Source organism: Peromyscus leucopus, chromosome 17, assembly GCF_004664715.2.
Source record: "Peromyscus leucopus breed LL Stock chromosome 17, UCI_PerLeu_2.1, whole genome shotgun sequence".
NCBI lineage: Eukaryota > Metazoa > Chordata > Mammalia > Rodentia > Cricetidae > Peromyscus > Peromyscus leucopus.
Genome location: NC_051077.1, coordinates 55,975,457 through 55,998,294, shown reverse-complemented (window position 1 = coordinate 55,998,294; position 22,838 = coordinate 55,975,457).

Genomic DNA, 22,838 nt, shown 5'->3' with positions numbered 1-22,838 from the left:
CAAGTTATTATCTGATTAAATGAAAAGGCATGTGTTACTGGTATGTTAGTTTAAATTGGATGTTCATGCTAGTTGATGAACTATCACCTCCTCTAATTAAGAGGTCTCTCTTGTTCAAATTGAACCTTTATCAATTTTGATGGTACCCACAGCTTATCTTCTCCTGTAGAAACAAAAGCAAAACCTTGTCACAAATGTAACACATATCCTGGTTTCCATTCTGAGGTCAGCACATCCTTAAAGTATATAGGCTGATTTAATTCTGTAGTTTTTTCTATTATCCAATGTCTCTCTGCTGTTGTTGTTCTTTTCTCATTGGCATTGAGAAAATTCAAAGTTAATAGAGCATTATGTAATCTATTTCTGGGGGGTTTTGTTACCCCTTTCTGTTTATTTAGCATATCCTTTAGAGTTCTGTTTAATCTTTCTATAACTGCTTGACCTGTAGGATTATGTGGTATACCTGTAATATGGTTTATATTATAATAAGCAAAAAACTGCTTCATTTTAACAGAGACATATGATGGAGCATTGTCAGATTTAATTTGTGCAGGTATACCCATGATGGCCATAACTTCTAACAAATGAGTGATTACAGAATCAGCTTTTTCAGAACTCAAAACAGTTGCCCATTGAAATCCTGAATAAGTATCAATGGTGCGGTGTACATATTTCAATTTTCCAAATTCTGCAAAGTGAAACACATCCATCTGCCAGATTTCAGTCCTCTGAGTACCCTTTGGGTTACATCCTGCTGGTAATGGCATTTGATTGTAGAAGGAACAAGTAGGACATTTCTTTACTATTTCTTTGGCTTGTTGCCAGGTTATGGAAAAATCCTTTTTTAAACCTTTACTATTGACATGATGTTTTTTATGAAATTCTGAGGCCTCCAGAACATTTCCTATCAATAATTTATCAATCTCATCATTGCCTTGTGTTAGAGGGCTTGGCAGATCAGTATGGGATCGGGTGTGAGTTATATATAAAGGATGACTCCTTTTCCTGATTGTATCTTGTAATTGAATGAATAGTGAAGTTAATTCTGAAGCATCAGGGATAAATTCTGCAGTCTCAATATGTAATACTACTCTTTCAGCATACTGAGAGTCAGTTACTATGTTGAGAGGTTCTGAAAAATCCATTAATACCAACAGAATAGCATACAATTCTGATTTTTGCACTGAATTATAAGGACTTTGAACCACTTTACTTAAATTTTTTGATTTGTAACCTGCCTTTCCTTGTTTGTTGGCATCTGTATAAAATGTACAAACTCCAGATATGGGTTTTTTCTGCACAATTTGAGGCAAGATCCAATCAGCTCTCTTTATAAGATCAATTCTATCGCTTTTGGGATATTTGCTGTTAATTTCTCCCAAAAAATTACTACAAGCTTTTTGCCAAGGTTCACTTTCTGTCCATAATTTTTCAATGTCCTCCTTAGTTAAAGGTACGACAATTTCTGCTGGGTCTATTCCTGCTAATTGATGAAGTCTCAATTTTCCTTTGCAAATCAAGTCAGAGATTTTTTTCCACATAAGTTTTTAATTTTTTATTTGGTTTATTTGGTAAAAATATCCATTCTAATATCATATCTTCCCTCTGCATTAATATTCCTATTGGGGAATGCCTAGAAGGTAAAATAACCAAAATGCAATCTAGCTTTGGATCAATATGATCTACAAGCCCTTCATGTACTTACACCCGGATTCTCTACATGTGGCTCTCAGCTGGCTCTGTCCACTTCTCTGGTTGTGAACGCCAATCCTAAAGCTCATCACCCTGGTCAGAAGTTGGTGACTGAAAACTACATTCAGCCATACTAGCTATGGAATTTGGGGATCTGCCCCACCGGGAACTTAGGTCACATGTGAAGAGGTGGCCTAGAACCGAGGAAAGGCAAGTGCACGCTGCTCGTCCATTTCCCAGCCTCCCTCTTACCCAAAGATAATCAGACGCAGCGAGGAGTCAAGTCAAGCAAGAACTCATTTATTGATAGGCAGTAAGCTTCTTTTATACCAGAAAACCTCCAAACCCTAGGAGGGGGTAAAGGAACAAACCAGTCATTTTAAAGGGCACCCTATTTACAAGTTGTTTATGTCCTGACACCATCTCCTGTTTTTTAGTATCTTATATTAGCATAAATAACTTGAGCTAACTTCCTTCCTCACCATTTGTATCCACTCTCTGCATAAACACCTGAAAGCATAAGCTCTATTTATCTGAATTTCTCTCAGCACCCTCTTTGCAGCCCATGTATGCCCCACAATGGAAGCCAGTACCTGTATTGTCATAGGTGGTTTTTACTTAGCTTGTGGTTTTTATTTAGTGCTGCCAGCTGAACAGTGGCACCTCTTAAAGGAGTCACATCATTTTTGTTTGTTTGTTTGTTTGTTTGTTTGTTTCCAGCTATCTCAGGCCTTATGGAAATATGAGCCACACATTGGATGCCAAATTATTGTTATTTTTGCTCATATGAAGGCCCTGCCACCCAGCTCCCAAATAAATCTCACACAGAGGCTTATCTCTAGTTATAAACACCTGGCCTTAGATTGACTTAGTTTCTAGCCTGCTTTCCTTAATTTTAATAATCCCATCTACCTTTTGCCTCTGGGCTCTTCCTGTTCTCTTACTTCTGTAAATCTTACTCTTACTCCTCAGCTTGCAGTGTAGCTGGGTGGCTCATCCCTGGAATCTTCCTTCTTCTCTGGCTCCTAGCGCCTTTCTTCACTCATCTATCTCTTTTCTTTTTCTCTATATATACTCTCTATCTGCCAGCCCCACTTATCCTTTCTCCTGCCTTGCTATTGGCCGTTCAGTTATTTATTAGACCATCAGGTGTTTAACACAGGCACAGTAGCACAGCTTCACAGAGTTAAACAAATGCAACATAAACGAAAGTGACACACCTTAAAATAATATTCTACAACAATTAAAAGGCAAAAAAGGCAAAGATAAGCAGAATCTCTTGTTTTTTTTTAAATAAAATAGCTAAGTATGGTGACACAGGCCTTTAATCTCAGAACTCAGGAGGCAGGGACAGGTGGATCTCTGTGAGTCTGAGTCCAGTCTGGTCTATATAGTGAGTTCCAGCAGATAGAGTGGCACAGTAAAACTCAGTTTCAAAACAAAACAATAAAAATAAAATATCTGTACATGAATCATATGCATCATTGGCTATAATTACATTGTGATTACATAAATGTAAAATTATATTTAATTAATTACATTGCCTTATATTTTTATAATTGTCTACATATAAATATCAGTCCTTATACTTCAAATTCATTGAACACATTTTAAAATTTTTACTTTATGTATATGGGTGTTTTGCCTGTATGAATGCCTGAATGCCTGATGCCTGCAGAAGTCAAAAGAGAGTGTCAGATCCCTTGGAACCTAAAAACCAGATGGTTGTGAGCTGCCATGTGAGTGCTGGAAATCAAACTCAGGGCCAGCCAGTGCTTTTAACCACTGAGCCATCTCTCCATCCTCCATAGAATACATTTTATAAAAATGGGATTTTGTCCTTCTGCAGCACACAATTTCTATATTATAATCACTGGCTGAAATTGCCATATGAAGAGATCTTTCTTTAGACACACCATTCTGACTCATTGGTTAATCAAAAGACAGATATTAAATGCAGTGCATTTGAACTTGGTGGCAAATATCTTTTGTTTTTACTTTATTTAATTAACACTTTTTTCATTTATTTTACATACCAACCACAGTTTCCCCTCCCTCCTCTTCTTCCACCTCCCATCTACCCCTCCCCATTCACTCTTCCTCCTCCTCCATTCAGAAAGCAGGAGGCCTCCCATGGGCTTGAACAAACCACAGCACATCAAGCTGAGGCAGGACAGAGCTCCTCCTCCTGCATCAAGGCTGGGCAAAGTAATTCCAGCATGAAGAACAGGTTCCCAAAAGCCAGGTAAGCACCAGGGATAAGTCCTGATCTCACTGCTAGAAGCCTTACAAATAAACCAAGCTACACAACTGTCACATGTACAGGGTCTAAGTCGGTTCCATGCAGACTCCCTAAAGGTTGGCCCAGAGTCAATGAGCTCCCATGAGCTCAAGTCAGCTGTCTCTATGGGTTCTCCTATCATGACCTTGACGTCCCTGGCTCATACAGGTGGCAAATATTTTTAAATACAGCATTTGGTTGAAATCAGGAGAATCAGGAGCTTAAGGTCATGTTCAACCACTTAGCAGGTTTGAGGCCATGTGGTGATATATTGTGTACCCTAATAAAATTTGCCTGAAGATCAGAGAACAGAACAAGCCACTAGATTAAACAGATACCAGGCAGTGGTGGCACACACCTTTAATCTCAGCACTTGAGACCTCATGTGTAGATTCAGATAAAACAAGACTTTAAATGCTTTATAATGTGTGTAAATATGTATGTAGACTTTATATATATATATATATATATATATACAGATAGTTTTTAAAAAATAAAGTCTTTAAAAAACAGTAAAGGTAATATAAAAATAAGCCACATAAAAATGGATATTACACAGAAAATCTAGATTGTGTTGTCTTTGAGATTTTTAACTAAAAAAAAATTTGATCATAAAATCTGTTAAGTTAAACCAATATGTATATTTTAAAGATACCTTAACTTCAAAATTTGGATCTAAGGATATGTTGCTTTGGAAATGAGGCTCTGCTTTGTTTCCACAAAAAGCAAGAGGCTATGGATTTGTTCCAGATTAAGATACATCAGGTTTGACCAGCCAAGACCCCCTGAAAGGTCTCCAGTGAAACTATGGCCCAGATGATCCAACATCCAAAACCGTTTCAAGGCAACTGGCTCAGATGATACACCCTCATGGACTACTCCACAATCCTAAAATTTTCTTTGTGTCCCCATAAGATACAGCGCCCCCTCCAACAAAAAGTAAGAAAAGCTATGCCCAAATTCCCAAATTTACCAAACTGGCTTTAGAGATGAAATTGGCTCACTCCTTCTCTAAACCCAAACATATTCCTAAAACAAAAGGTTGAGAGATTCTTGTGTCCCATACCAAAAGAGCCCCCTGGTGTAGGACAAAAAAACAATATTTTTATTTAAAACAGGTTGATTATAAATATAATCTCTTTAAAAAAAAGATGTAGATATGATAAGATAAATAGTAACAACTTGTTTAAAATATTTTACATTGCTATAGATTTTAGTTTATTGATACAAGTTTAAACTTGATTTTGTTATACTATATATATAATATATATATTTCTATTTTCATTTGAGATATTATGTTTATGTAACTCATTAAAATTGTAATAGATAATTAAAATAGATTAATAATTAGTCATCTATGATAATCATACTCGTAGCCATGTTAGTTAAGTTTTCTATGTATACATAGACACAATTCAGTTAGGTAAATACTCTTCAAATACTTCAAAGACCTACAAAATATGACATTTAAAATGTTTTAAAATTTTAGACTTTCTAGACAGTGAGACATGTCTGCTCCTGGTAGCACTGATTTACTTCAGAGAGGGGAATAGACATCAAAGACACTCTATATGGAGTTTATCTTCACCTTGACAAAAATAGCCATTTGAACAAGAAACTGTTCTTGCCTGGACTGCTTGATCAACTGGACATACAGGACCCATAAGAAGGTGACCAGTAAACTTTGCTTGGAAAAATGGTCCTTCAGGTTCCTGCTTTGCAGAGAAAACTGCCAAACATTCTACAGAACACACACACAAAAATAAAATAAAAATAAAAATAAAAATAACTAAAAAACTCTAGGCCTGTGGGCTAAAGACAGATGCCCCAACTTTACAAAGAAACATTAGGTGACTGTCCAGGCTGCCAGCTGTCTCTGCCTACTCTTACAAGACTCCCAAAAGTTGCTTACATCCTTCTCCCATTTCTCAGGTAACATTATATCCTTTTGAGGTCTTTAATGTAGTTAGAGACTACATAGTTATAATTTTCTTTAGTTATGATAAAAGATAAGTTAGATATAAAACCTTAAACTCACAAATATAAGATAGATAGGATATCTTCTTTAATTTTGCCAAATTCAAATAGACTGGTTATTATAAATAAACTAGATATGGTAACTGTAATTCTTGCTTGATAATTGTTTTGTTATCTGTAATTTTACTATATAAAAGTTAAAACCTTCCTTTTAAAAAAAAAGGAAAAGTACTGTAAGATGTTCTGTATGTTAAATGTGTTGCTCTGATAGGTTAATAAATAAAACACTGATTGGTCAGTAGCCAAACAAAAAGTAAGGGCAGGACAAAAAATATTTCTAAAAAATAAAAGGCTAAAGCAAAAAGATGCTGCCAGCCACCACCATAAAAAGATGTTAAGATACTGGTAAGCCATGAGCCACATGAAAACTTATAAATTAATAAAAATGGGTTAATTTAAAATATAAAAACTAAGTAACAAAAAGCCTGCTGTGGCCATACAGTTTGTAAACAGTATAAGTCTCTGTGTGTTTATTCTGTTGGGTCTGAGTGACTGGGGGACTGGTGGGTGAGAGAGATTTGTCCTGGCCATGGGCCAGGCAGGACCAGGAAAACTCTAGCTACACTCATGCCTTTGCTACTAAGAGTATTTGGGAAGCACATATGCCTTTAATCCCAGCACTAAGAAGGAAGTGATGGCGGGTGGAGAAAGGTACATAAGGTGTGAGGAGACAGGAACTGAAGGCTTTTCAGGCTGAGGAGTCCTAGAGGTAAGACATGGCAGTGGCTTGTTCTTTTGCCTCTCTGATCTTTCAGCAAATTTTATTAGGGTACACAATATATCACCATAAGGCCAGTCTGGGCTATATGCGATCTTCACCAAAACAATAAAAAAAATCTAGTTTATTAAATCTAGCACATATGTACATAAATCTTCATTAATTACCTATCATACAAAAGTCAAACAATGTCTAAATTTATAACACTCTAGTGTTATAATTAGATCCTGGGGAAAAAAATCAAAACAATATTTAGAAAACCATAGCCAGGAGACCTGAGTAAAGAGGAGAAAAGATGAGTAGAAGGATCTGCTCTGGTAGAAATGTGTATTGCTGCATTCCTTGAAAGAAAATAAAAATGGACACATTTGCATATGGTGTGAATCTTTACCTCAGCTGGTGAAGAGAAAACACACATGATCATATAGAAACAGAGACTAGAAATTACAGTAAGAATGAAAAAAATCTCCTAAAATTCCAAAGATCCTGCCAAGGATCCACAAAACGTCAGGGAAGAGTTTATTCTGTAAGGGAAATAAACACTATATCATACCAAGAAAAAGATAAAATGAAGAAAAAAATCACATTCAAGATAAAACTAGGATGTTGCTTAAAGAAATGCTGTCAGCTGCTAGTGTATGTGGAAAGTGAACACAGGCCCTCCACCCAGGATGTGCACCATCTCCACCCTTCAACCAACATGACCACCAACATAAACACTTGCTGCACTGGGAGCTTCATGCATTGAGGATGGAAATCCTCACAGAAACAGGAGTGTTCCTGTGCTGGCTGTTCTTGGCTGTCAACTTGACTGACTACATCTGGAATTAACTAAAGCCCAAACAGTTAGACATTCCTCTGAGGGATTTTTCTTAATTGAATCATTTACAGTGGGAAAACCAACCTTTAATCTGGATCTTTTAAGGTGGGAAGGTCCACCTTTAATCTGGGTCACACCTCCTGGTGGCACCCTATATATAGGACATGGAAAGAAGCTTCATTCTTTTCCTGCTTGCCCTCACTCCTGCTAGTAAGTCCATTCCTTCACTGGCATTAGAACCTACTTCTTCAGGATTCCAGCATACTGAAGACCAGCTGAGATAGTCATCATCACAGACTGAACAACTATTAGATTCTTGGACTGTTGGCTAACAACCATTGTTGGATTACCTAGACCATAGCCTATGAGCCACTCTAATAAATCCCATAAAAAGATAGATGATAGATAGATACATAGATAGATAGATAGATAGATAGATAGATACATACATACATACATACATACACATATGCATGCATGCATATATATATACATGATAGATACACAAATACATAATAGATGATAGATAGATACATACATACATACATGCATGCATGCATATATATACATGATAGATACATAAATACATGATAGATGATAGATAGATAGATAGATAGATAGATGATAGAAAGATAGATAGATAGATGATAGATAGATAAATAGATAGATAGATAGAAGATAGATAGAGAGATAGAGAGATAGAGAGATAGAGAGATAGAGAGATAGAGAGATAGATAGATAGATAGATAGATAGATAGATAGATAGATAGATAGATGATAGATGACAGATAGAAGATAGATGTTGCTGTATATTGCGACACGGTTGTGTGGGTTCACATGGATCCGTGGAATAAAGACTCAGAGGCACCTTAAGAATGTCTTTAGCCTCTTGACAGCTGCAGGGGTTCCAGCCTCGAAGGACCGAAGCCCCCTTTCCTTTGCCTAGGGCATATTTATTTACTCCATTTTACAGTTTAGATAGTTAATATCTGTACCTTCAAAAGGAGCTCCCAGAGACCAAATGCCAGGTGCAAATTACTTGGTTTATCAGGTACCACGGTTTTCCAGGTTTCCTGGACCAAGTTTTATATAGGCCTTTGATCCTTAGGGGACTCTCTGACCCTTGACTCTCTAACAAGATTCACATAGTGTGATAAGAGTAACAAAAGGTAAGAGAAACAAAAGGTGTGGTTAAACAAAGGAAGGATTAGGGCTAGGGGCTGCTCTCTGGAGCCAGGCCAGGAGCACAGCAGGAATGCCACCACAGATGCCCCTTTTATATATATCAACTATATTGAAGGTTATGCAGCCTTACAGTAAATATAGCCTTCTTTCTATCTGTCTTATAATCTTACGCAAGTATACTAAAACACATTTTAAAGCCAATAGAGTCACTATAGCTAATACAAGGACAACACCTGCTATGATAAGGAATCTACTAAAGTGATTTGTAGGATTGAATGGGGCTATAGTATCTGCTAGATTTTCCATAATATCCATTCCTGTTGTATCAGGTAACCTTTTTACAAAAGTTTCTTTGATTTCTTCCTGTAAATCAAAAAACACTTAAGAAGCATTAGGGTGACCCAACAAATGCATTCTAACCTTTTCCCAATCATATTTGCTCTCACTAAATCTTAAGGGTGTGATACAATAACAAGAAACATTCCAATCACATTTTAATTTTATCTGCTCCTTTTAAAATCTCTAACTGATCACCTAACAATACAACAGCTTGCCTTAGTTCAGCTAACTCATTTACTATCTCATTATCAATTTTACTTTGTTCAGTCCAAAGTTCTTCTGAATGCCTATGCCAGTCTCTGATGAATTCACGGTTTGGATTTCTTTATGGAGTGCTACTCCAGCCGTCGCTACGGTAGCTGTCAATGCAATGATTCCCATAGTAACTGCAACCACCAGTCCAGCCATACGACGTGGTTTTTTTTTTTTTTTTGGTTTTTTTTTTTTTTTTTTTTTTTTTGGTTTTTCGAGACAGGGTTTCTCTGTGTAGCTTTGCGCCTTTTCCTGGAACTCACTTGGTAGCCCAGGCTGGCCTCGAACTCACAGAAATCCGCCTGGCTCTGCCTCCTGAGTGCTGGGATTAAAGGCATGCGCCACCACCGCCCGGCTACAATGTGTTCTTTTTAATATTCTTTCAATGAGCTTCTGTACCAGGATCATCACAGGAGAGTCTTGCCATGGCCTCGACAACTTCACCGGTATCCAGATTGCTGGCCTTGCTCTAGGAATATATAAACTTTCAAAAGGTCAAATTTTAAAACATGCTAGAATTAACACAGGTATGAAGGGTACACCATTCACAAGTGATAGTGTAATTATTTGGGTGCCATTGTACAGGTCCCTTTAATAGCAAACAAGGCAATGGTACACAAGCCAGAAAAGGATGGCTTTAATTTAGTTTAAAAGATAGGGTGTACATATCATCCTTAATGTTTAATTTTCCTTCCCATGCCTTAAGAGGGTGGAAAGCACTAGCTGATTTCCACAAATTAGTCTGAATTGAATTACCAAATTGTAGGAGAGGACTTGCCATTCCAACTCCATGCCACCGAATAGGTTCATTAATAGAAGCCATTGATTTCCACAGATCCATTTATATGATACCATTTCCATCTTAACTCTGAGTGAGAATATTTTCCTTGAGGGGAGCCATAAGGGCTCCAATCAATAACATCTCCTTGGGAGATATTAATTAGCACTCGAGGTTTCTCACTCTTACACTGTTGCCAATCTATCCAGTCAGATTCCTTGTTGGTAACCCTCATCTCACAGACCAGTAGATTTACGGAATTAGTAGCATTAAGCTCTTGTCCTTTAAATCCATATGCATGAAGCATATAAAACTTATTACAATAATCTCGGGTAGTATTGACTATTGATATCCATACCTGAGAGGTTATTTTTAGGCACTGAATTCCATTCCCCATGCAAATAGGAATTCCTTTTACTCCAACAGTGTAATTGTCAATCACTCTACCCTCCTCCATTGGCTGAGCAGGACCTCAGTTGTCATAAGGACCAGGTAGCCAAGAAGATTCATTAACCACTACAGGGATATTCTTGTCTCCCCAACTTACTGCTATATTAATTGGAGGATTGGGGATATAAGCCCAATAGTTATGACCCATCCCTTTTACCTATACCATTACCACAGAAAGCATGGCAAGAAATAAGTTTGTAGCATTCAGAGGCTTGTGAGTCATGTGAAGTATCATCTCTCCTTTGTCACACAACCTCTTAAACTGTCCCTAGGTGGAAGGATTAGTTGTTTGTCTTAATGGTCTCCTGTGTCTCAACTTCGTCAGAGGCATTCCTGCATCTGCAGCATCTTGGAGATGTCTCTTGCTCATGGCGGATTTTTGTCAATTTCGATGGGACCCACAATTTATTATCTCCTGTGGAAACATAAGCACAACCCCAGCCCCATCGCAACACCTCCCCTTTTTGCCAACTAGAAGTCATGGCATCCTTGTAGTACACAGGCTGATTTAAATCAGCAGTTTTTACTGTGGTCCAATGTCTTTCTGCTGCTGTTGTCTCTGTAGCATTAATATTTAGAAAATTTAAGGTTAATAAGGCATTATGTAACCTATCACTGGGGGTCCTCATATCCCCCTTCTGTTTAGTAAGCATCTCCTTTAAGGTGCGGTTAGATCTCTCAATAATTGCTTGTCCTGTAGGATTGTATGGTATTCCTGTAACATGTTTTATGTTGTAACGTGCAAAAAAATGTTTCATTTTACTGGAAACATAAGCTGGGGCATTATCAGTCTTAATTTGTGCTGGTATGCCCATCACAGCCATTGCTTCTAATAGATGTGTCTAATAGATGTGTCTAATAGATGTGCTTCTAATAGAGTCTGCCTTTTCAGAACTTAAAGCAGATGCCCACTGGGATCCAGAATAAGTGTCAATAGTAAGATGAACATATTTTAATTTCCCAAAATCTACTAAATGAAATACATCCATTTACCAGATCTCATTCTTTTCTGTACCTTTAGGATTGGTCCCTTCAGGTAAAGGGACTTGATTAAAGAAAGAACAAGCAGGACAATTTTTTATAATTTCCTTAGCTTGTTGCCAAATAATGCAAATTTTTTAAGCCTCTACTATTAACATAATGTTTTTTATGAAATTCTGAAGCTTCCAACACAGATCCTATCAATAATTGATTGATTTCCTCATTTCCCTCTGCTAATGGCCCAGGCAATCCAGTATGGGATCGAATATGGGTAATATAAAGTGGGCAATCTCTTTCTCAGATAGTCTGTTGTAGTTGTATAAATAATAAAGTTAGTTCTGAATTATCAGGGATAAATTCAGCAGTCTCTATATGCAATACAACCCTTTTAGCATATTGAGAATCAGTAATTATGTTGAGAGATTCCTTAAAGGCTAATAAAACCATCAGAATAGCATACAGTTCAGATTTTTGAACTGAGTCATATGGGCTTTGAATAATTTTACTGATGTACCCCGCTTTGTAACCAAACTTTCCTAGTTTATTTGCATCTGTATAGAATGTAAGAGCCCCAGAGATAGGTACCCTTTTTTATTATACAAGGGAGAATCCATTCAGTTCTTTTTATAAATTGAATCCATTTACTTTTTGGATATTTGTTGCTAATTTCCCCTAGGAAATTACTACAAGCTCTTTGCCAATCATCATTAATCTCCCACAACTGCCTAATTTCTGTATTGGTATAAGGTACCACAATCTCAGCTGGGTCCCTACCTGACAATTGACGAAGTCTTAGTCTTCCTTTTATGGTTAATTCAGAAATCTTTTCTATATAAGTTTTTAATTTTTTACTCTGTTTGTGAGCTAAGAAAATCCATTCTATAATATAGTCCTCTCTGTGCATAATGATTCCAGTAGGGGAATAATTTGAAGGTAGAATTACTAAAATACACCTCTTTGTAAGGTCTAATCTGTTCACATAGGCATTTTGTAATTTTCGTTCTACCAGAGCTAATTCTTTTTCCAGCCTCAGCTGTTAATTGTCTTGGACTGTTTAAATCTGAGTCACCTTGCAGATTTTGAAACAAATTAGTTAATTCTTGAGTGGACAATCCAATTGTGGGTCACAACCAGTTAATATCACCCAATAATTTTTGAAAATCATTGAGAGTATGCAGTCGATCTCTCCTAATCTGTACTTTCTGTGGCTGGACTCTCAGTTTACTTAGTTTATAGCCTAAATAGCTAAGAGAATCTCCTCTTTGTGTTTTTTCAGGAGATATATGTAATTCCCAACAGGGCAATCTTTCTGTACTACATTAAACATTTTTTATAAGGTATCTGTATCAGATGCAGCCAATAAGATATCATCCATATAATGGTAAATAATAGATTGAGGAAATTGTTTACATACCACTTCCAGTGGTTGATTTACAAAATACTGACACAATACTGGGCTATTTAGCATTCCCTGTGGGAGGACATTCCAATGAAATCTCCTTACCGGTTGAGCATTATTGTAAGTAGGAATTGTAAAAGCAAACTTTTCTCTATCCTGTTCTTGTAAAGGGATGGTAAAGAAGCAATTTTGTAAATCAATAACTATAATAGGCCAATTTTTAGGTAATAAAGAAGGTAATGGAATCCTAGACTGTAAGGGTCCCATAGGTTGAATTATCTTATTAATAGCTCTTAGGTCAGTTAACATTCTCCACTTTCCAGACTTCTTTCTTATTACAAATACAGGAGAATTCCAAGGGCTAGTAGTCTCTTCAATGTGCTGAGCTTCTAACTGCTCTTTTACAAGTTCTTCAAGTGCCTGCAATTACTCTTTAGTTAAGGGCCACTGCTCTACCCATACAGGTTTCTGAGATAGCCATTTTAAAGGGAGAGCAGTTGGGCTGTCAGCAGTGGCCCCTATTCTAAATTTGGATAGCCAGTTCCTGTCCTACCTTGCCTTTGTACAACCTGCATAGCCTGTGAGCTTCCCTTATAGTTTTTCCCGAGGCCTCTTCCAGGAATATATCCTAATTTAAACATCAATTTACGAGCTGTTTCTGAAATTGTGGGAATATTAATCTGAGCTCCCCATTGTTGCAATAAATCTCTTCCCCACAAATTCATGGCTATATCAGCCACATAAGGCTTTAAAATTCCTTCCTGTCCTTCAGGCCCTATACAATTTACCCATTTTGTGCTCTGTTTTACTTGAGACAATGTTCCAATGCCAACAAACTGAGTGGAGACTTCTTGTAGAGGCCAGTTGAGGTCCCAGGATTCTTGTGAGATTATAGAAACATCAGCACCAGAATCCAATAATCCTTCAATCTCAACCCCATTTAATTTTACTTTTAATTTCGGTCTTTCATCGTTAATGACTATTTGCCAAAACACCTTTTTTCCAGTACTTCCAAAACCTCCTGTTCTGCTCACTGGAGCTGCTTTTCCTTTTAGATATGGAAGTAATAACAATTGAGCAATTCTATCACCAGCCTTTATCTGCATATTCTTTTTTACATAAGCCATGATTTTAATTTCTCCCTGATAATCTTCATCTACTTCATCTACTGTTATTGTTCATACATTCCTATATGAACAATAAATCCCTGAGATGTTAGACTACTTCTACCAAAAATTATTCCTACTGTTCCTGGAGGAAGGGGACCATACACTCCAGTGGCTATCTTGTAGTAAGGAATTTCTGGGGATAAAGTTAGACGTCTGCCCACTGCCAATTCTAGAGCAGCGCTTCCTGAAGTAGCATGCATTAAATCTCCAATGCTGAGCCTAGGCTCCCCTGATGGATCTGTTGATGAGCCTCTCCATTGCTGACAGGAAATTGTTGTTTGTTACTGGGCCCCAAGCTAGGCCCTTCAGCCAGTTTCCTGAAGGCAAAGGATTACCATGCATATCTCTCTTTGATCTACATCCATTAGCCCAATGTTTACCCTTACCACATCTCTTACAAATTCCTGAGGGCTGGGGTTTTCTATTCTGATTATTCTCTAAAGAGGTATTTATTTTAGTAGCAGAGCAATAGCAATTTTTCCTTACATGTCCTGATTTCCCACAATTAAAGCATCTTGTAATCTGAGCTTTAAGGCCTTTTGCTATAGCTTGTCCAACTATATTAGCATTATATTCTGTGGATCCAACATCAGCAGTAGCTTTAATCCATTCCTCTAAAGGAGCCCTCTGAGCCTTCAAGGGTCTTATGGCCTTTTGGCATTCAGTATTAGCATTCTCAAAAGCCAGAGACTCAATTAGAACCCTTCTAGCATCTGGATCAGCTATTGCTCTATGTACTGCCGAAGTTAATCTTTGCAAAAAAATCAGTGTAGCCTTCTCCTGTACTTTGTGTAATTTTTGTGAAGGATATGGATCTTTTTCCTGGTTCCTCAACCTTATCCCAGGCCCTTAAAGCCACTAGATGACACTGTGTTATAGTAGCATCATCAAACTGCATTTGTCTTTGTAAATTAGCATATTGACCTTCTCCTAATAATTAGTGTCTTACTATATTCACTCCTCTAGTCTGATTATACTGTTCCATGGCTGTTGCTTCCTCTTTCCACCAAGTAAGCCACTGTAATTGAGGGCTGGCTTCTAGTAAAGCTGCCATGAGGTCCTTCCAATCTTGTGGAATAATTCTATTCTGAGTAGCCCAGTTGTTTAAAATCTGTCTTACATATGGCTAATGCATCCCATATGCTACCACTGCTTCTTTTAATCCTTTCAGATCTTTCATTTCTGTAGGTCTCCAATCAATCTGAACATAACCTTGAGGATGTTGATTATTTGCAGGCATTTGCTGCATAATAACTGGGAACACCTGTGGAGGAGTCCTTATGACCCTAGGCAACCATTCCTCGAATGCATCATAAGGTGGAGCCATAGGTCCATAACTAAACATTTCCCTTTCTTCTATTGGGAAATTTTTTCTTTCTATTCTTTCTTCTTCCCTTTTTACTACTGGGAAGAATTTCTTACTTTCCCCTTTCTTTACTGGGAAGTTTCCTTTTTCTTTTTTTAATTTTTGTCTCAGGAGCTCTTGTATTTTTAAATGTGCAGTTAACTTTTCAGCCTTTCTAACTTCTGAATCTGTTTCATCTGATGAAGAGACATCTCCAGTTTCCTGGCTTTCCTCACTTTTGTCATCCTCTGAAACAGTATTCCTATCAATCTGTGAAGGAACACTCTTCTTTGCTAACTGACAATTTCTAGTCTGAGTGTCTTTCTTTTTATTCTCCTGTTCAACTTCAGATGCAGCTTTCTGCGATTCCTCACTCTGTAACAGCTCCAGGGCATTTTAGATTAAAGTACATAAAGACCAAATTTTTTTTGTTTGTTTGTTTTTTGTTTTTTGTTTTTCAAGACAGGGTTTCTCTATGTAGCTTTGCGCCTTTCCTGGAACTCACTTGGTAGCCCAGGCTGGCCTCGAACTCACAGAGATCCACCTGCCTCTGCCTCCCGAGTGCTGGGATTAAAGGCGTGCGCCACCACCACCCGGCAAGACCAAATTTTTAATGGTATGTGTTCTCCTTTCTGATGAGCTCTCCTCAAAGCTCTAATAACTTGCTTCCATACCTTCAGTTTCAACTGAACATGAGGAGTTGTCTGAAACCAATGGCAATGTCGTTTAATTAATACCAAAAGCTTGTAAGCTGTGTTTCCTTCACTTATACTCCATTTCCTTTTAATAGGCATTTTAATAACTGCACATACTGTTGCTCCTGAGATGGGAAGTTTCCCACTATTGTGCTCAGATCGTGACCCCCAGAGAGATCACCAAAGATGAACATGCCAGAATGCAAAAGCAAGGTTTAATTCTGGATATCCAAAAGCAATACAAGCCTAGGCAGGGACTTCGTCCAATACATCCAATGCAGTGAAGGCTGGAGGAAGCACCTGCCTGTCTGCAAAATCAGTTTTTAAAGGGAAAAATAACAAGGTTATATCATTTAGAGGTGCTAGTATGGGTACAATTTTGATTGGCTCGCTTCTAGGGGCTTTCTAGAAATCATGGCTTAATCTTACTTCTAAGGGAGTGGTTGCCCATCACCATTTCTCATTGGCTGCCCTCAGGTGGGGGCATTTTTATGGTCAGTTACCCTGGAAACCAGGGAGAGTGTTAGTTTTCTGGCTGCGTTGTGTTCTTACCCCTGCAAGGAAACGTCACGAAACACGACAGAATCCGCTTATAGAGTTTATTGGAAAACAAAGGACAGAAAGTGTGCAGGCCTGTGGGAGAGACACGTGCGTGGAGAAGAGAATGGGGAATATCGCGCCGGACTTTTAAAACTGGCTGGGGGCGTGACCAGGTCACGTCACTACTCTACGCGTGTGCGTAGATCACATGGTCATGTTGTGCGCTTACATAACCATGTAATGCCACGGACTCTTGATCACGGGAGACCCCTTGGCCCGGAACTTGCTAGGCGGAGATATCCGGGCCCATCAGGTATCCTAGCTATGGGACGCTCTTGATGCGGAAATGGCTAGGCGGAAGTGTCCGCCTGGTAAATGTAACCGTGTTGTGAACCCTTCAGAGAGGACATTCCATAGTCTGGCAGGCATTACCTCGTGACTATCTTGTGACTCTGTACTTTTACACTTCCTGGTTTCTGGGATCTGAACTGACTAGTTTCAGTAATTAATGGCCTATTCCCAAAAGGAGAAATCTTAGGCCTTAATTTTAAGGTGAAAGCATTTTGGTCTTATTTCTAAGATGGCTTATTTTGGTCTCACACCATGACCCTGCTGATCCTGGAGTACTCTTACCCTGAGAGCGGTCCCTCCTGGTCGACTCCTCTGTTCTTCAATGGATTCTTTGTTCTTTTTCAGGCCACAAGCATTGTGTTGGGTGCCAGATGTTGCTGTATATCGCGACACAGTTGTGTGGGTTCACATGGATCCGTGGAATAAAGACTCAGAGGCACCTTAAGAATGTCTTTAGCCTCTTGACAGCTGCAGGGGTTCCAGCCTCAAAGGACTGAAGCCCCCTTCCCTTTGCCTAGGGCATATTTATTTACTCCATTTTACAGTTTGGATAGTTAATATCCGTACCTTCAAAGCAAACCAAAAGGAGCTCCCAGAGACCAAATGCCAGGTGCAAATTACTTGGTTTATCAGGTTTCCTGGACCAAGTTTTGCATAGGCCTTTGATCCTTAGGGGACTCTCAGATCCTTGACTCTCTAACAGGATTCACATAGGGTGATAAGGGTAACAAAAGGTAAGAGAAACAAAAGGTGTGGTTAAACAAAGGAAGGACTAGGGCTAGGGGCTGCTCTCTGGAGCCAGGCCAAGAGCTCAGCAGGAATGTCACCACAGATAGATAGATAGATAGATAGATGGTAGATAGATAGATGATAGATAGATAGATGATAGATAGATAGATAGATAGATAGATAGATAGATAGATAGATAGATGATAGATAGATGATAGATAGATAGGTGGTAGATAGATAGGTGGTAGATAGGTGATAGATAGGTGATAGACAGATAGATAATCATTCTATCAGTTCTGTCCCTCTAAAGCAAGTATATGAATGAGCATGACCATATTAAGGACAGCAATGGCTCAGACCCATGGGAATGGTAAGGTTTTACTCCAGTCAAGCTGAGAGGATTAGCAAGGCCTTACCCTGCTCCAAGGACAGATGCTGACAGTATTGCAGAAAGTATGCTACCAGTGACTGTAGTCTGAGACTGCTCCCCTACAGAGACCCTTGCAGAGATTAGCTAACCTGACTCTTCATTCAGCTGTATATAAGCCCACTGAGTCTCCAGGCTGATGGTGCACCTTTATCCGAGCACATCCCCACCTGATCCCAGCTTTTCTGTACCTGTGTCTATCACACTCCCTATCACCTCAGCCATGTCACTCTCAAAGCTGTGCAGGTTGCAGCAGAAGTTTTGATATCTGAAATTGTGTTTGAATACATGATTCAGCAAGAGAAAATAAATACTTATATGGAGACAGTGAGATGGCTCCATAAACAGGTGAAGGACCTTGCCACCTAGTCTAATAACCTAAGTTTGATCACCAAAACCAACATGGTGGAAAGAGAGAACCAACAGTAGTCCTCTGACCTCTACATGCATGCTGTAGCATAAGCATATGTAGCTAGAATTTTCCTGCCTTGCCCACAGTCAGGACAAATCTCTGTCACCACCAGTCCCACAGCCGCTCAGACCCAACCAAGTAAACCCAGAGACTTACATTGCTTACAAACTGTATGGCCGTGGCAGGCTTCTTGCTAACTGTTGTTATAGCTTAAATCAATCCATTTCCATAAATCTATACCTTGCCATGTGGCTCGTGGCTTACCGGCATCTTCACATGCTGCTGGTCATGGTGGCAGCTGGCAGTGTCTCCCTCATTCCACCTTCCACTTCCCAGCATTCTCCTCTCTCCTTGTCCTGCCTATACTTCCTGCCTGGCCACTGGCCAATCAGTGTTTTATTTATTAACATATTTGCCATACAGAACATCCCACAGCAGCCATATCCTCCCAAATAATTTTACAAGAAGAAAAGAACAAATATCAGCTTAATATGTATGTAAATTATTTCATATATGTGCATGGATGTGTGTTGCCGAGGACAATTTTAAGAACCATGCCATATTGCCTGCCTGAGTTAAGTTTCTGTTGTCCAGTATTGAGCCACTAACTAGAAACTTTTGACATGTCTGGACAAGTTCTGAGTTATTAGAAAATAACTTAACATTTCCTTATCTTTCTGCTACACTGACCATTAGTAACAGTGTTTTGTGGTTAGGTTGCTTGGCAACTCAACAGTCCCCTAATCTTTTCCCAAAGAAAGTTTCCTGATCTGCTTACTATAAAACCCATCTGAAAAAAATAAAATTTTGAAGCTTGATCAGAATACTGTCTTGCTGTCAGTTCTTTGTGTCTCTTGTCCCTTTCATTTGCCATTCTCCCTTCTAGGGTCTCTGCTGAAGATCCTGCTGGTCAGGACAGTATGTGGTGATATTTTGTGTATGCTCCAACAAATAAAGCTTGCCTGAAGATCAGAGGGCAAAACCAGCCACTAGTTAGCCATAGGGGCCAGGCAGTGGTGGCACACAGCCTTTAATCCCACACTAGGGAGGTTGAGACAGGAAGTGATATGGCTGGGTGGGGAAAAGGAATATAAGGTGGGAGGAGATAGGAGCTCAGTCATTTCTACTGAGGAAGTGGTGAGGTGAGAAGTGGCTGTGGCTTCTTCCTTTGTCTCTCTAATCTTTCAGCATTTACCCTGGTGTCTGACTCTGGGTTTTTATTATTGGACCAATTAGGATTCATGCTACAGATGTGTATGTTCATGTAGAGTATGTGTACAGGTACACATAGACAACCTTAGGTCTCAGCCTCAGGAATTAGGCTAGCTGCCTAGGGAGCTATCAGGATCCACCTGCTTCCATCTCCCTAGCCCTGAAAGCTCATACTACCATGCTCAATTATTTTTTGTTTGTTTATTGTTTTGGTTTTCATTTTATGTGTATGAGTTTTTTGCCTGCATGTATGTATGTGCATGGTGCATGAAAAGGCCAGAAGAGGGCACTGGATCCTATGCAACTAGAGTCACAGATGGCTATGAGCCACCATGTGTGTGCTGGAAACTGAACCTGAGTCCTCTGCAAGAGCAAGTATTCTTAATCTCTGAGCCATCTCTCCAGCCCCCTAGCCATTTTTAATGAGGATTATAGGGATCACGCTCTAATTATACAAAAGCCTTTTCCTGGAGAGAGACAACATATGTGTCCACTTGCTCCAGAAAGGGAACTTAGGATAGGCCAAAGGGAAGATTACACTAAAGTCCAACTTGATGAGTCAGTGAGTTTTTGTCAGAATTACTAACAGGAGTATAGATGAGGGATCACTTATAGGAGCAGGGATGACTCAAAATCAGCTACCTCCAGAAACGCCCACACTAACCGAGTGTTGTGGTGCACATCGGGAGACAGAGGCAGATAGATCTCTATGAATTTGAGGCCAGACTGGTCTACATAGTGAGTTCCAGGACAGTCATGGCTACATAGACCCTATCAAAAAAAAAATTGAAAAAGGGAAGAAAGAAAAAAAAGCCTACACTGATCAGGCTGGTGACTTGGAGCTCTCAGTGAAGCTCCACAGGTCTGACATCTCTCTGCTCCTGGGCTGGTCAGTCTTCTCACCCAGCAGCTGTGACGTTTGTTTACTTCCTGAGTCTCATGAGCCTCCCCTCCCTCAGGAAGAACATGTCAATCCTGAGGAAACTGCTATACCAACAGTCCTCCAGCTCTTTTTCCCGTTCTGACAGACCTTCCCACCCCCTCTTCAGCAGAGCTCCCTGAGCCTTAGGGGATGATAGAGATGTCTGTCTGCAGCTAAGTATGGGGACACTGCCACATGAACAGTCACTTGTTCTCAGGAGCTTCATTAACAGTTGTGAGTTTTACTGTACACCATCCACTGCAAAAGGAGTTTCCTTCCATGACTGAGGCTGATGCAATAGTGATCTATGGGCAAGAGCTCAAATGTTTAGAAGGCAGTTTAACAAACACATGGTAAAATAGCAGTGTCTTCACCCTCTAGGCCCTAGGACTTTCTCTGTCATGTATTTTGTCCAGATGTGGCCTCCCTCCTGTATAGTAAGCATTAAATACAATTGAAAAGCTGGTAGTTGTAGCTACATCGATGCCACTATTGCACAAGCAAGCACATCCTGCCTGACATGATGGCACTGTATCACACAAAGTCCAGCCGGACTCTGGTGACAAGTGTACCTCATCAGCCGAGACAGCATCTCCAGGCTTTGCTAGGAGACTTGGTTTTGCTGAGAAATGGAAACCTGAAGTGTTTCTTAGAAAGTCCCTAACAGGTGGCTGAGCACTCCTGATAGCAGCAGTCATGGCTGAACAGTCCAGGCACACTGCACTTAGCACCAGAATGCTTCTAACCACAACAGAAGTGTCTCCAGAGTCCCCACGGTAACCCACCTGGCTATTCTAGCATGTGCACCACTCCTGTCCCCTACCTTTCTGCTACCATAATAACCCAAAAAACTTCCCCAGCTGGGCTGCTGTCCTCTATTATCCAAGGTGTCCTCGCAGCTTTTCATTAAAGCTGCTATTTTCCATCGGGTTTGACTGTGTTCTGTGGTTTCTTGCTGTGCCTACTTATATTCATGTCCTGCAACTAAAGTATGTAGTGTCTTCATCAACCAGTAGGATCATACTGCCTAGATCTGTTATTTAACCACCAGCAATGGCAATAATGGTTTGTGCCAATAATTCATAGGGAAGTAGTCTCTGGCTCTAAGATTTTTATTTTACAACCTTATGACCTCTGGGGGTTTCCTTTTCCACTGCCACAGGTTGTCTCCTATTCTAAAGGTCTTCAACTGCTTTTTAATGGTCTCTAGATGCTTCTCTACATCTGAAAAAACACTCAGCTTAGCATTAAAACACCCAGGTGAATAAACCTTTCACGGAGGAAAGCTCTCCAAAGGCCAGCTGTAGTCCATCCCAAGTCAGCTGATCTCAGAAGTCAGAAGCTGAAGAAGCTTAAGTAAAATGTTTAGCAAGGTCCATTATAGCTTGAAAAGATTCCACCATTTGTTTCCTTAAAAGAGCAATGTGAACAGAGTTGTAAGGTGACATACACCACCTCAACTATTCTACTAACTATCCTCCTGAGCTATCCTGAATTTTAATCTTGGGGTGCTTCTATGTGGCCATCGTGCATCTCACTCACTCCTGATTTATGCTGGTTTATTAAGGCTGGCAAAAATTGCTTGGCCTGACCCAGGTTTAAGGGTAAGCAGTGCCATGTTTCCACTACTCGGGTCTGATAGGACATAGGCTGAAGGCAATGTCCATGACTCTTTCTCAGCCATTTCTGACTGCTGTGAGATCCCTGAGAGTCTGGCAGGCTCTTGAAGGACACTACAAATGTAACCACTCTCATGGCCTCTTCCTTAAGTCATATATTGCTGCTGTGAGAGTCCAAAAAATTCCACCCCCAGCACACTTTCCTGCTGGAGAGAAGTGTATAACTTACTTTTGACATGACTGCTTGGCCCTGGGACCACCTGAGTCTTTATTTGTACTATTTAATCATTTGTGCCTTCTAGGAACTGTTAAAGCTCAGGCTTTAAAACCTTTCAGAAGCTCACCAGCACAGCATTTGGCTTCCTCTCAACTTTTTCCTTAGGATCTCTAATGTAACACAAATTTCACCACATTTGCCTGCCAGTGGCCAGGACAGATTTAAGACATTTGAATACTTGGTCCCCAATTGGTGACACTGTTTGGAA